The sequence below is a fragment of the Macrobrachium rosenbergii genome, chromosome 41 (assembly GCF_040412425.1).
Source record: "Macrobrachium rosenbergii isolate ZJJX-2024 chromosome 41, ASM4041242v1, whole genome shotgun sequence".
Lineage (NCBI taxonomy): Eukaryota > Metazoa > Arthropoda > Malacostraca > Decapoda > Palaemonidae > Macrobrachium > Macrobrachium rosenbergii.
The window spans coordinates 41,437,277-41,453,015 of NC_089781.1; the positions used below are offsets into that span (position 1 = coordinate 41,437,277).

The 15,739-nt window shown below is 47.0% G+C and overlaps 1 protein-coding gene across 3 annotated transcripts in view; it reads left to right on the forward strand.

Annotated features, from left to right (window-relative positions):
* Positions 1-15,739, forward strand: part of LOC136826828 (cystinosin homolog) — a 49,561-nt gene that overhangs the window by 29,180 nt on the left and 4,642 nt on the right. The window lies entirely within an intron of this gene.

Here is a 15,739-nt window from a genome sequence, read left to right on the forward strand (position 1 = left end):
AAAAAAAAAAAAAATTATGGTCTCTTCTGCTTCCGAGTTCTTTTTTTCCCCCGATTTCTTCTAAGCCTTCTTCCAGTGTCTTTATGTTCTTCTTTATTGGGCTCTTCTCAAGTCTTCTCTTGCTCATCCTGTTTTCTTTGCCATTAAGTCAGCAGATAAAGAATTTTCATTTCTGGTGATGTAATGTTGGATTTCTCAGTGGTTCCCTCTCTCTCTCTCTTTGGGGTTGAGGTAGGGTCCAGCCAGCAGATTTACATTAAATGTAAATAAACTGGATATGATTTTGTTCTTAGCCATGTAAAATAAATCTAATCCTTTGGGCCATGTTGTCCACATATTTTAACAAACTTTTAATCAGCTTCACTAACACAGGTCTTGTTAAACTTCCTGTGCCGTAACTGTTTTGGAACAACAATTTTTCTAATGTTTGCGTTAACACATGCAATAAATTCTTTATCGGGCACTTCCTAGGGCTCTAAATGTCAGTCTTCTGGCACTCATCCTGTTTTGCTATTCTTAACTCAGCAAAGCAAAGAATTTCATTGGTTTAATCTGCAATGTTGGAGTTTCAAGCGTCTTTTTTGGGGTTGAGGTGCTTTTTTTTTTTGGTGGGGCTGTCTTCTTTAGCACCTTACCCGGGTCCTGTAGTTTTTTCAGGCTTCTGATCTAGATACTTCTCAGGCAGTTACGGAGTCTTCCACAACTCTGTATTTTCTTCCTTTACTGGGTTTAAAACGTAATGTGTCCACCATGGTTCTTGCGGATGCTATGGCATTTGGCATCATCGTTGAGTGTATCGGTGCTGATGGTGTCCTCAGCCTCTTCTTTTCACTAGAGTAGCTGGTAATTTTCCTTCTTCGGTCCCCATTGGTTCCGCAGCTCGTAGCTTGTCCTGAGAAACACCTTTGAGTACTGGACCAGTTGGTATGTTCTCCACCTGTCCAACGTCGGCAGTAGGTGCTCCAGTGGTTATTCCGAGCGTGACTGCTTGCTTTTCTCTCCTTCTACTTCTTTCTCAACTTTTCCTGCAGCTATTTTTGTTCCCCCTTCTAAGGTGTTCAATGTGGGTTCGACTTTGTTTCTGGGTCATCAGGGAGTTCTTCCTCCCTCTCCCTTAATCAGTGACTTCAGCTCCGGATACCCATCCTGGTGTGGCGTTGGTTCATCTGCTGTTGGGTGGATCGGGTGTTGCGGCCTCTCTGCTCGCAGGGGTGGGTGTTTGTCGCCCAGGTGTGGTCGGCCCAGCTGTTACGTCATTGTCGCTGTGTTGTGCGGGGTTTGTGCAGTCAAGTGCATATGATTCAAGAATTTTGTCATTGGCTTTAGTTGGTACAGGGTTGCGTAACCGGGTTGCGGTTGGCTCAGGTATGGTGGGGTCAGGTATGTCAGGTGTTGGTCTCGCACATCCTGGTGTAGCGAGTTCCGGGTTATCAGGTGCAGCTCTTACGGGTGGTCATTCTGTCTCTTTTCCTGTTCCGGTTTGGTTGGACCAGTCTGACAGAGAATGCTCTTTTGAAGAAGAGGAGCCGGTACCAAATACAGTATAGGTTTTTTCTCCAGCAAATGAAAGCGAGTATAAGCGGATGGTGGACTTTATCCATTCTCTCTATTCGCAGTCCAGGCTCCTGAGGAACCTACACAGCCAAACCAAGCATGTTTGAATCATTGTATGCAACTAAACCAGTAGTCTCCCAAACATCAAATAAACCGGTCTTGTTTGGCTGAGTCGGGCGGGTGTTGAGGGAGGCAGACGCTAGGTTATCTTCTCTAATCGGGTCGGGTAGATAGGATTCAACTTTGCTTCCTAATCGGAAGGGATTCTATAGGGTAGCAGGTAACCCTTCTGCTGGTGTCAGAGTTCCTCTCAACGAATCTGTTGAGGCTCTTCTCGGGTTCCTTTGTTGAATCGTTTCATAGCCATTACATCTGGTGAGGCTTGTATTTTGGAGGACACTTTTCACAACCAGTCCTGAGGCCTTGCCCCACTCTTTGTGGATGTTGTGTGGGTGGATGGGGTTTTCTCAAACAAGTTGGATATACTCCCTCCGATCCTGTACTGTTTGACAACCTCATCACTTTGGTTTCTATGGGTTTGGCATACCAGGCTAACATTTCGGCTGGCTGTACAACATCCTTTGGCAAGAAGAGGAGGGACTTCTTTTTAAATCATCTTCCGCCTCACTATCTGGACATACATAAGAGGGTTCTGTTGAGGGTGCCTTTTTGCACTCTGCAACAGTCTTTTTAGAGAGGAGGATGTCTCCTCCATGGTCAGTTTTGTGTTGCCATCATCAGCAGTAGCGTCACAGGAGGCTATGATTCGTGTGGCTGCTCAGGGTTCATGTGATGTGGCCAGCATGATGAATTTTGTTGCTTCTAACTCATGTCTCCGGTGTCAGCAATTATGCTTCATCAAGGGTACAGAATGTTGAAGTATCTAGCCCTTGGCTGATCCTTGCCTCCTCTTTAGAGGAGCTAGTTAGGGCAAGGGACTTCTTATTGAATCTATACAAGAGACTAGGAATTCGTCTAACCTTGGCCAAGAGTTGCCTGGTCCCAACACAATCTATAACCTTTCAGGGATGAGGATTCTCTCTCTTCCTTTGAGGTTTTTCCCAACCTGGAGAGGATCCAGTCAGTCCTTCAGGAAGTAGAGGTGTTCCTGTCAAACAGGGAACAGCAGGTACCAGTTTGGAGAAGCCTCTTAGGGAGAATGTCTTCTCTCTCTCTCTCTTTTAATTCCAGGGTCGCATCTCCGGATGGTTTCTCTTCATATATGTCTCAGGAATCGCTGGGACTTCCGCAACAAGAACGCAGTTATAGTCTGGAGTGATTCTTGCCTGTCGGATCTTCTGTGGTGTTCAGAAGAAGTGCTTCTGACACCCGGAAGGTCTATCGACTCCCCTCTTCCCGGTGTTCATCTGTACTCATATGCCTCAGATCAAGGTTGGGGAGCAACCTTTACTCAGCTCCCACACTTCCAACCCCAATGCCATTGCCAACCTAGAGTCATGATTTGACTGTAAGTTTGAGTTAATTGTGAACTCTATGGCCCAGTTGGGGTCTTTGGTTCATGGCCTAATGGATCAAGTTAATAAAAGTGGTGTTATCAGTGCAAGTGAAGTGTTAGTGTAGGAGCTGGTTGCCCATCCCGCCAACTCTCCTAGGCAAAGGTCCCTGGCACACTCCCCTGAACCTGGGAGAAGCCATACTGGAGGCCTAAGGGAGGTCGATGGGGTCTGCCCATGGGTAGTTGGCCCCTTAGTTGCCCCTGTTGCAAAGTCCCAGGGCGCAATAGACAACCACTGGAAAGGCACCTTTTCGGAGGTGCATCGTCTTCGAGTTCGGAGGCATCTAGCCCTGATGTCAGGCGCCAGTGGTGCAAGAGTGATAAATCTAGGCCATTGAAAAGGCCAGCAATGGATGTATCCCGCACCCCTCAGGTACCCAGTAAGAAGTCTCGCACTACAACGCTTGAGGAGCCTTCATGCAGCTTTCAGACAGTCCCAAACATTTTTCTCAAGTTTGCACAGATTTGAAACGACGAGTTTTGGCACCTAAGCTCTCGTCTTCGGCGCATAGACGCAACTGTTCTGTATCACCTGTGGATGCTACAGTGTCTGAGCACCTGTTAGCGCCCTTTGTGAAAGTAACTTCAGAGCGCCCAGTGACTTCCCAGCACCAAGTAGCTTTTGAGTGCCCATCAGCACCCGTTTGCTCAGAGATATCTGAGCTCCCAAGAGTGCAGTTCTCTCCTCTAAGTGCTTGACGCCAACCCATCTTTTTGGTGCCAAACCTCGAACTTTAGATTTTTTTCTTTAGTAATGGACCCAGCTTTGGCTCCTATCCAGCAGAGTTTAGATGACATTTGGGTTTTTTGAAAAAGCCTTCTGCTGCCAAGCTAGCTGCAGACGTATCTCTTTCTCCAGTGTCGTCCGATGAAGAGGAGTTAAATAAGGATGTGGAAGAGGACAGCGCCATCTGCTTCAGCAGCGCTCCTTCGATTTTTGCTCTGGAGTTTCCTTGCCTTTTTCTCGCCAGTGGTCCCATCTTATCTGGCGTCCACCTTCTTGATGAGTTTACCTGTTGAACACTCCAGGCTGCCTAAAGAGGTGCTCTCTACTTCTGCTAGGAAGGCACTCAGCGAAGTAAATGCTTGGCTCTCAGCCAAGAGAGAGCAAGGGAAGGCTTCTTTTAGCTTTCTTCCTGTCCGTCTTTTGCATAGAAGGTATTCTTCTTTTGCCACTGGAGAAGGTCCTTCCCTGCGAGCTGCTGCCTCCTCCCAGGGGGACTTCTCTGGCTTGATTGATTCCTCTCGGAGATCGCTTTTTCATCGGCTAAAGTGATGTTTTCTTCATCAGGGATTGATCATCTGCTTCAAAAGCTCTTCAAGGTGTTCGAAGTACAGGCAGTCCCCGGTTATCGGCAAGGGTTCCGTTCTGACAGTGTTAAAATAACTGAAAATCGGCGATTTTCAGCACTGAAAATTGCTGATTTTTGGTTATCGGCGCCTCTGTTAGGTATGTATCGGCGCCAATACCCAATTATTGGTGCCGATAAGCGGAAATCAGCAATTTTCAGCACCAAAAATTGCTGATTTTCGTCACTAAACATTCACCGTAAAACTGGATCGCCAATAACCAGGGACTGCCTGTAATAAGTTTCTTGGATTGGTCAGTGGGCACCTTGGCACGGAAAATACAGGACTGTCCCTCTCTCCCAGAGGACTTCGTCTCGAATACTCTGGATGTTCTCTCTTGCACCAATAAAGGCGTTAGATAGTTCTAGGGAGCTAGCCTCTTTTTATGTTGGGTGTTTTAAAAAAGAGAGAGTTGTGGTGTTCATATAGCAACAAAGGAGTGACTAGAGCACAGAAGTCTGCTCTCCTTTTTTCTCCCTTGGTGAAGGATTTTCTGTTCCCACAGTCAACTGTTAATGACATTGTGTCTCATCTACACAAAAAATTGACCCAGGGCCTTCTGTCTCAGTCAGCGAGACATCCTAAGGACTCTTTCTTTTAGCTGGAAGTTGGCCTCTCCTCTATAGCCTCATCCCTTTCGTGGCAGGAGAACAAAATCTTCCAGATCATGTTCCAGTGTTCACTTTATGTCGCAAACAGTTAAGAAGTCCGCATCAAAACCCTCATCAAGAAAATGAAGACCTAGTCTTCCGTGCTCCAGTGGGTGCCAGACTCCAACTATTCTGGGAAAAATGGAGCGAAATGGGACCAGAACAATGGATCATACAAGTCCTCAGGGAAGGCTATGCTATCCCGTTCAGGGAGAAAACTCCTTTAGTCAAGAAGCCTACCGTCTTGACCTCCTACTGCTTAGGCTCAGAGAGGTTTGTGGGCCTCTTGGAGGAAGTTTCCGCCCTTCTCAACAAGAAGGCTGTAGAGATAGTCGAGGATGTAGAGTCAGAGGGATTTTACAATCACCTCTTCGTGGTTCCCAAATCATCGGGAGGATGGAGACTGGTCCTGGATGTAAGCGCACTGAATATCTTCATTCAGAAGACAAAGTTCAGAATGGAGACCAGTCATTCCATTCTTGAATCCATTTGTCAGGGAGACTGGATGGTCTAAATGGATATGCAGGATGCATGCTTTCAAGTCCCTGTTCATCCAGATTCGAGAAAGTACCTCAGATTCGTTTTCCAAGACCGAGCCTTCCAGTTTCGAGCCTCGTGATTTGGGTTATGAACGGCCTCTCAAGATTTTACCTGTGTTCTCACTCCCCTGGCAGGGTGGCTCCATCTCGGGGCCTCAACATCGCACTCTACCTAGACAATTAGCTCCTTTGCTCCCCAACGAAGGATCAATGCACGGAGGATCTTCGCAAGACCGCTTTGCCTAGTCAACAGTCTAGGTTTGCTCATCAGCCATCAGAAATCCCAACTGGCTCCTTCTCAGGAGATAGTATATTTGGGGATGACACTGAACTCTCTAGCTTTCCAGGCTTTTCCATCGTCCAAGAGAGTGGAATCTTGTCTGAAAACCGTAGATGAGTTTCTTTCTCCAGACTTGCTCTGCCAACAGATGGATGAGTCTCCTAGGAACTCTAACCTCCATAGAGCAATTAGTATCCCTGGGAAGGCTGTACACGAGAGTTTTTCAGTTTTTTCTTTGAGCCAGCTGGGAGAGGAAATGTCACCCAGACTTGTTCGTGTTCCCTGTAACTCCCTAAATAAAGAAGCACCTGAACTGGTGGAAGTCAGAAGACAGGCTGCATCCAAAACCCAGACCTAAGCTTTTATGCAGATGCATCAGACTTAGGCTGGGGAGTTCTCCTAGGAGACAAGGAGGTCTCCAGGAGATGGTCATCAGATCAACAGAGGTTTCACATAAATGTGAAAGAGTTAAAGGCAATTCATCTGGGATTGCAAGCCTTTGCCTTGGAAGTTTCCGGGAAGACAGTAGCAGTCCATTCGGACAATACACAAGCAAGCAAGGGGGAATGCATTCCTTCTCCTTTGCAAGACAGCAAGGGATCTTCTACTTTGGGCAAACCAGAATCTGACAAAATTATTAACGAGATTCGTCCAAGGCAGACTGAATGTCCTGGCAGACCAGCTAAGCAGGCGTGATCAAGTAGTTCCCACAGAGTGGACTTTAGACCCTCAGGTTTGCCTGGATCTTTGGAGAATGTGGGGAACTCCAACTTTGGATCTCTTCGCGACTTTCAAAAATCATCATCTACCTCTTTTTGTTCGCCAGTTAGAGACCCCTTAGCATGGGCGACGGATGCCATGTTACAGGACTGGTCAGACAAAGATCTGTATGCCTTCCCACCGTTTGGGATGATTACAAGTCCTGAACAAGTTCCGGTCACACCAAAATGTGTTGATGACACTAATAGTCCCAATCTGGCCTCTAAGGGAATGGTTCCTGGATCTTCTGGAAATGTTGGTGGACTTTCCAAGGCTTCCACCACAAAAATGCAATCTGCTTAGACAACCCCACTTTAAATGGTTCCATCTAGGGTTGTCAAATCTAGCACTGACATTTACAGACTGTCAAGAAATTGCTCAGAGCTAAGGGATTTTCAAAGGCAGTTGCGGACTCTATTGCGAGATGCAGACACCAATCATCCGCCAATGTTTGTCAGCTTAAGTAGTCCATATTCCACACTTGGTACAGAAGTAATGGCATCTTGTCTACTAAGACATCTTTAACAGAAATCGCTGAATTCCTGTTGTATCTGAGGTTTGTCCCTGGCTACAGTTAAAGGTTACAGGTCCATGCTGAGCTCGGTGTTCTGACATAGGGGCCTGGACCTGTCTGCCAACCAGGATATTTCCAATCTTATTAGATCATTTGATACTTGTAAGACAAGGGATTCACAACCATTATCTTGGAATCTAGATATGGTTCTAAAATGGCTCTCTAGCCCTGCCTTTGAACCTCTTAATTCCACATCCTTAAGGAATCTTACGAAGAAGACCCTCTTCCTGGTAGCCTTAGCCACTGCTAAGAGAGTCGATGAGATGCAGGCGATTGACAAAAGAGTTGGATTCGCTCAAGGAGATGCGGTTTCTCCTATACGCTTGGATATCTTGCAAAGAACAAGACTCCGTCTAAACCTTGGCCTCGTTCTTTTCGTATAAAGAATTTAGTGGAAGTGCTTGGTTCAAAGGATGAAGAGAGAGTGTTTTGTCCAGTAAGGGCTTTGAAGTTTTACCTGCATAGGACTTGAAGAATAAGGGGACCCACCAGTGACCTATGGTGTTTGGTCAAAGACCCTTTGTGACCCCTTATGAAGAATGCCCTTTCTTTCTTTCTAAGGGATCTCATTCGTAAAGTGCATTCTCAGATTGAAGAAGAACTTCTTCCTATTCTAAAAATTAAAGCTCACAATATTAGAGCCGTAGCTACATCATTAGCTTGTAAGCACAATCTCTCCCTCTCCTCCATTCTCTAAAAAACCTATTGGAAATGTAAATGAGTGTTTGCTTCCCATTACTTAAAATAAGTGGAAACCATTTTTAATAATTGCAGTACCTTAGGTCCATTATGAGTGGCTGGCATGGTATTGGGGGAGGAAGGGTGGGAAGTGTCCCTTCTAACCTAGTTCTCTTCACCTTGACATAGGTCGTTGAGTCTTTGGTGAGTCTGGGGGTACTACTGTATGTGCTTGGATACCCACCAGTTTTGTGTCTTTTAATGAATGGGTGATGGTGTTTTTAATCTGTGGTGTAGGTAATAAGTGTTGTGTATCTGGTTGTCTTTTTTTGACGGTACTGCTCCCAGGGCTGGGACAAATTTTGTATGCTTTACTAGCAATCGGAATGGTCCTTTGCTTAAAGCTCCCACTTATGTAGCAGGTGACTCTCAGCTATACTGCCGCGCCGCTGCGGTTAAGATGAGCACCAACCAGAGGCAGTACCTTCCTGCAACAGCTCTCGTAACAGTTAAAGAAACAACAAGTATTGTCTCAATACTAGCAAATTTTCTATTCTCAAATTCATTACATTTACTAATGTTTTGGGTTAGAAGATGTCCATGCATCCCACCCCCTGTCAATGTGGGAATCAGCTATATATGTAATTACTTGGTAGGTTACATAAAAATGACATTTTTATGATAAAATAAAGTTTTATATATACTTGCCAAGTAATTACAGAATGGGAGCCCACCCTCTTCCCCTGGCATGGTCATTTAGGCACAAACAAATTGAAGTGCTTTGCTGAGTTGTTCCACTCTTTCCCGAAAGTGGGCGGGACTATCTACCTGTGGCAAAATAAAAGAATCGCTACTGCGAATTTTCAAATTTTAGCTGCCGAACTAGTTAGAAACTATAGCTATAGCCATAACTATGTAGTTACTTGGTAAGTATATATAAAACTGTATTTTATTATAAAAATGTAATTTTAGATGTGATTGTTTGTGATTAAATCTCTTAAATTTAGTATTAAATATAAGTTATAGCTTGGGTGAGTTAAAAACAATGAGGAATTGCTGTTTGCAGCAAGATACATAGGAATATTCATTTGCAGGTCTTTTTTTACTAAAGAGATGTCATTACTTAACAGAAAGCCAGACCCCAAAAGCTAGGAAACTGCTAACAGTATGAGACCAGTAAATGCCCCAAAAAAAAAAACTTGGTGTTGCTGGCAAGTGCTGGGTGATATTGGTGCTGCTGGACATAGAAAGCCATACTGCACAATTGTTCTGGTTGTAGAATGAAACAGGATGCCTAAATAATCAAGTGTCAGTCCAACATTGAAAGTTGAATAATGCATTAATTAGAGGTTTCTTGAAAATAGTTGAAGATAGAAAAGTAGCATACCTGTGATAATCCATTACAAGATAAATTGCTGTTTTCACTTATACAACTTACCCGGTAGTTACATATAGCTGTCGTCTTTGACGTCACGGCAGTATTTCAAATTCCACGCTAGGGCTAGCGTTACGACAGGTGATCCCCCTACCCCCCGCCCTCTATCGGGGTATCGGGAACCATTCCAAGAACACGTTATTAGTTTTTGCCGTGCCGAACCGGTAACACGGTTCCGCTGTTGGTGGTATTTCTCAACAATTCGAACTTGTAGCTCCTTTTTTGGTGAAGTACTCGGTTTGTTGTTCTTTGCTGGCGCTAGTTATTGCTTTAGCGTTGTTCTTAGTTAGACTATTATGTCTGATCCAGGTTCTAGTGGTATCTGGTTTTGCAGCAAAGGCTGCAAAACCAGGCTTGTTAAGCTTAGTTTAGACCCACACACTTCTTGTTTTTCTTGCAGGGGGCAAAAATGTTCTGCTGACTTGACTTGAAACGAGTGTGAACTACTAACTTTGTCTGACTGGAGTGCTTTGGGGAAGTACATGAAGAAGTTAGAGAAAGATAGGATAAGGAAGGCCTCTTCTAGGTCTTCGAGGTCAGGAGGTAGTCAAGAGGTTTTCGTAAGCCCTATTAACCCTGCCCCCCCTGTAGTTCCTGTAGTTTTACCTGCCCCGGACACCGTTTCTCCCAATCCTGATACCGTGTCAGTCCTTAATGCTTTTTTGTCTACCATGCAGAAAATGGGAGACAATTTGCAGCGGTTAGTAGACCGCAGTGATAGTGCAAGTGTTGTGCCTTGTGTAAGTGTTGTGGAGGAGGTAGCTTCTCGGCCCATTCACGCTCCCAGGTCTAGGCCCCTGTCAGGCTCCCAGGTTCCAGGGAGAAGGCATGCCGAAAGCCGAAAGGAGGTGAGTGGGACCTGCTCCCGAGCAGTTGCCCCCTCAAGCAGTCCTGTTGCCGCTTCCCAGGCTGCTGGCCCTCACCACCGAAAAGGTGAGGAGCGGATAGTGTTGAGTGGATCCAGTTGGAGTTCCTCTCCTCCTAGAGGATGGCGTTTTCGCGACGCTTCCAGACCTTTGAAGAGGTCTCATCAGCTGTCACCTTCGAAGATTCCTAAGAAGAAGGCGCTTCTGGAGGATCCTACCCCTTCCTGTAGCTTTTGGGCAGAACCGGAGAGGCTTTCTTTGTCGGACTCGTCTCATTCGTTTTTGGCTGAGCCTCCTTGTAAGACAGTTGCAGCTGAGAGGTCTGCTTCGCTGGCGCCAGCGACTCCTGTGGCTCTCTCTTCAGCTGTTCCAGTTTCTTGACTCCTGTTCCTGTGGCGCCTGCTCCAGCATTCGAGGGACCACAACAGCAAGTGATTGACGGAATCAACGCCCGTCTGGACTCGATTTTACAGCTTTTGTCAAAAAGTCAAGTCTCTTCTTTGGCTCCTCCTACGATGCCAGCGGCGCCCACCTCGACTCCTCTTTCAGTCGCCCCGGTAGCGCCGCCGCTTGCGCCTCCGTTGGCGCCACCTTTGGTTGCTGTCCCGACTGCGCCTCCTTTGGCGCCTCCTGTGATGCCAGCGGCGCCCGCCTCGACTTCTCTTTCAGCCGCTCCGGTAGCGCCGCCGCTTGCGCCTCCATTGACGCCACCTGTCGTGGTGGTACCGATGGCTCCTCCTTTGGCGCCACCTTTGGCTGCTGTACCAACTGCGCCTCCGATGGCTCCTCAACAGGCTCAAGCTCTTTCAGTGACACAGCAAGAGTATGTCACGAGCCTCCCATTCCCCATTCGTGTAACTCAGGCTTCAGTTCAGGGGGACTTGGATGAAGACGTAGTCCAGCTGGACTTGTCCCCAGTATCTGACGAACTTCTCTCGGGCTTAGAGGAGCAGTGTAAGGAGGAGAAGTCTCCGCAACTCTCTTCTTACAAGAAGCTCTTGAAGTTCTTCATTGAGAACTTCCCTGATTCGTTCTCGCATGCGGCTCCTCCGTCTCCTGGGTCCCAGTACAAGAGGGACAAGGCTTCTGTTTTTTCTTCGGACTTTACGAAACTTGTCCTGTCCGTCTCGGCGAAGACAGGCCTTAAGAAAATGGATGCTTGGCTGGCCGAGAAGAGGGAACTTGGGAAGAACGTTTTCTGTCTTCCTCCTTCTCGTCGTTCCTTCCGTAACCGGAGTTGGTACGAGACTGGGGAAATGTTTTCCCTGGGTGTGTCTGCCTCCGCACAGGGGGACTTCTCCAGTCTCGTGGATGCCAGTAGGAGGACCGCACTTAATTCTGCGAAGGTTTTCTTTACGTCCTCCGAACTGGATCAAGTTTTCAAGAGCGTGTTTCGGACTCTTGAAATAGTGAGCTTCCTGGACTGGGCGATTGCGGCCTTAGCCAGGAAGATTAAGGATTTTGATCTTCCTTCTGAGCTCTTGGATGATGTGGTAGGAGTAGTGGACTGCATTGATAGGGGTATCTGCGACGGTGCAGTAGAACTTGCCTCTTTATTTATGGCAGGAGTTCTTAAAAAGAGGCAACTTTGGTGCTCCTTTTTAGCAAAAGGTATTTCTTCAAACCAGAAGTCGGCTCTCCTGTTTTCTCCTTTGAACAAGGCACATCTGTTTCCGCAGGAGTTGGTGGCTGTAATTTCCCAGGCGTTAGCTCAGAAGTCAACCCAGGATCTTTTGTCGCAGTCTGCCAAGAAGGCGAAAAGACCTGTGCTTTCTACCGCTTCTGTGTGCGGTGTTTTGTCTCCTGCTGTCACGTTTGGTCAGTTTAAAGGGAGATTCTCTAGATGTGTTTTTGGCAGGGCCAGAGGAAAAGGCAAAGCCACGCCTAGATCCTCGACGGTCCCCGAGAAGAAATGAACCTTTTGTCCTCCATTCAGCAGTAGGAGCCAGACTGCAAAGGTTCTGGCAAGAGTGGCAACGGATCTCGGCAGACCCTTGGACGATCCAAGTTTTAAAGGAAGGATATGCCATCCCCTTCCTTTCCAAACCTCCTTTAGTGGAGGCTCCAGTTTCTTTACAGGCGTACTCGCACAACTCCGCGAAACTAGACGCCCTTCGCTCAGAAGTCCGAACCATGCTGGAGAAGGAAGCGATAGAACTGCTTCATGCCCCTCTATCTCCAGGATTCTACAATCGTCTGTTCCTGGTTACGAAAGCCTCAGGGGGATGGAGACCCGTACTGGACGTGAGTGCGTTGAATGTCTTCGTTCGGAAGACGAAATTCTCCATGGAAACAACGCAGTCGGTCTTGGCGTCTTTACATCAGGGGGATTGGATGGTTTCTATAGACCTCCAAGACGCTTACTTTCACGTTCCAATACACCCAGATTCAAGGAAGTTCCTGAGGTTCGTCTTCGAGGGACAGGTGTATCAGTTCCCTGCCCTCTGCTTCGGTCTGTCGACGGCCCCGCAAGTTTTCACAAGGGTCCTGTTATCAGTAGCCAGACACCTTCACCTGGAAGGAATTCGGGTATCTATGTACCTCGACGATTGGCTGCTCAAAGCGACGTCGAGGGAGAGCTGTATGGAGGACCTATCAAAGACTCTTCAATTGGCAAAGTCTCTAGGCCTCATTGTCAACGAGAAGAAGTCATGCCTTACTCCCAGTCAGCAGATTATCTATTTGGGAGTGAGTCTGGACTCTCAGACTTTTCAGGCTTTTCTGTCCAGTCAACGGATAGCCTCATGCCTGCAGAAGATCGACGACTTTCTGCAGAGGAAGAATTGTTCCGCGAACGAGTGGATGAGCCTTGTGGGAACCTTAGCTTCAGTGGAGCAGTTTGTAAGACTGGGGCGCTTGAACCTGAGGCCACTGCAGTTTTACCTGCAGGAGAAGTGGCCCAGGAAACAGTTCCCGGACTCCTTCACCTTCGCCATTTCAGAAAAGATAAAGGAGTGCCTCCGTTGGTGGAGGTCAGAAGGAACACTGACACAAGGACTTCCTCTTCAGCTTCCGAACCCAGACCTAACTTTGTTTTCCGACGCCTCGGACAAGGGCTGGGGAGCGACTTTGGGGACAAGAGAAGTTTCGGGCCAGTGGCAAAGAGAAGAGAGAAACTGGCATATAAATCGAAAGGAACTAAAAGTGGTTCACTTAGCTCTGTTGGCTTTTCAACAAGAAGTGGAAGGCAAATGCAACAACATGTGTCTTGGCATCCAGGCGGACAACACGACCTCTCTGGCATACTAGTTTGGGCGAAAACAGGGGCACTCACTCATTCAAGGGGAGAGAAATCCCTCTCAGCAGAGAACCAGGTCCTGGTCCAGGAGCTTACTAGTTTGGGCGGAGGAGATCGGGACCAGACTAGTAACGGATTCATTCAAGGGGAGAGAAATGTCTCTTGCAACCGACAAAACGACGGACCCCTTTCTCAGCAGAAAGAACATTCAGGTCCCTGTCAGAAAGAACCAGGTCCTGTCCAACGTGGACTTTACATCCCCTAGTTTGCGAGGAGCTATGGAAGGTATGGGGACGTCCGCTCATAGATCTCTTCGCAACCGACAAAACGACTCGGCTGCCCCTTTACTGCTCTCCGGTTCCGGACAGCAAAGCGGTTTTCGTGGATGCAATGTTCATGAACTGGTCGGACCTGGATCTTTATGCCTTTCCCCCGTTCAAGATCCTGTGGCAAGTCATCTCGAAGTTCTCAAGCCATCGGAACGTAAGGATGACTCTGGTGGCTCCATTCTGGCCGTCCAGGGAGTGGTTCCCGGACCTTCTAAACCTCCTGTCAGACTTTCCGAGACTTCTGCCAGAGAGACCAGATTTACTCAGACAGCGGCACTTTCAGAGGTACCACCAAAACTTGTCCGCTCTTCATCTTGTTGCCTGCAGACTGTCAGGAGACTCGTCAGAAAGAGAGGCTTTTCAAGAGAGGCTTTGGAAGCTATCGCGAAGCCCAGAAGAGAATCCTCTGACAATGTTTACCAGGCGAAGTGGACACAGTTTAGGTCCTGGTGCCGAAGAGAAGGCGTCTCTTCTTCTTCGACGTCTATAGCCCAGATGGCCGATTTTCTCTTGTTCCTCCACAGAGAGAAAAAGCTTGCTGTGCCTACTATTAAAGGGTATAGAGTCATGTTTGCTTCAGTCTTTCGACATAGGGGTCTTGAAGTGTCTTTGAATCAAGACCTTTCAGATCTGATTAGATCGTTTAATACGTCAAAGAGAGACCAGAAGAGACCAGTGGCGTGGAATCTTGACGTAGTGCTGAGATGGTTACGGTCGCAATCCTTTGAACCGATGGCGAACATCTCCTTAAAGGATCTCACGAAGAAGACTTTTTTTGGTAGCTCTGGCTACGGCCAGGAGAGTAAGTGAGCTACATGCGATAGATAAAAGAGTAGGCTTTGCTAAGGGGAGGGCAGTATGTATGTCTACTCTTGGTTTCTTAGCCAAGAACGAAGACCCGTCAAGACCTTGGCCAAGAGAGTTTGAAATTAAGGACTTTTCCCAATTGGTCGGTCCCGAAGAACCCGAGAGGTACCTCTGCCCTGTGAGAGCTCTCAAGTTCTATGTTCAGAGAACGAAGAAGCTCAGAGGTCCCAGTGACCACCTCTGGTGCTCGGTTAGAGATCCTTAGAGGCCTCTCTCTAAGAATGCCCTTTCCTTCTTTTTGAGAAGCCTGATAAAAGAAGCTCATGAGCATTGTGTTGACTCGGAGATGAGTATTCTTAAAGTAAAGGCGCACAAGATAAGAGCAGTTTCGACTTCTGTAGCCTTTAGCAGAAACTTATCTGTGAAAGACTTGGTTAAGTCCACCTTTTGGAGATGCAAGTCGGTGTTTGCATCGCATTACTTAGTGGACGTGCAAACTGTTTTCGAAAAGTGCAGTACGCTGGGGCCCTTTATTGCGACTGACACGGTGTTGGGGGAGGGAGAAAAGGAGTCCGCTCCTTAACTAACATTTTCACCTTGGTGTTGGGGTTGTTGTTTTTTAAGGTTGTCTGGAGATACATGGTGTGGTAGTATCTTCCAGTTTTAATCTTTGGTATTTGGTTTTATGGTATTTTAGGTGATCCCTCGTTTTGTTGTTTGTCGTACTGCGCCCTGATCAAGGGCATCAGACTTGTCCGTACGCAGCCATGTTCTCTACGGCAGGTACTGTTTTTTATTGTGTCCGACACACGGATCCCTTATATCCTCTCGGCACAATATAAAGGCCAGCAGACTACAGAGGCAGTAACCACTGAGTCAGCTACCTTTAAAGGTAAGGAACCTATGTCTAACTTGTTGCAAGTAGATAATTCCAAGAATGATTTTATTAGTTGCCAGTGTCCCACCTCCTCAAGGTGCCAATCAGCTATATGCAACTACCGGGTAAGTTGTATAAGTGAAAATGACATTTTTATGATAAAATAACGTTTCACTTATACTTACCCGGTAGTTACATAATCATAACCCACCCTCCTCCCCTCACCTGGGCAGTTGGGCAAAAACTTATGACGTGTTCTTGGAATGGTTCCCGATACCCCGATAGGG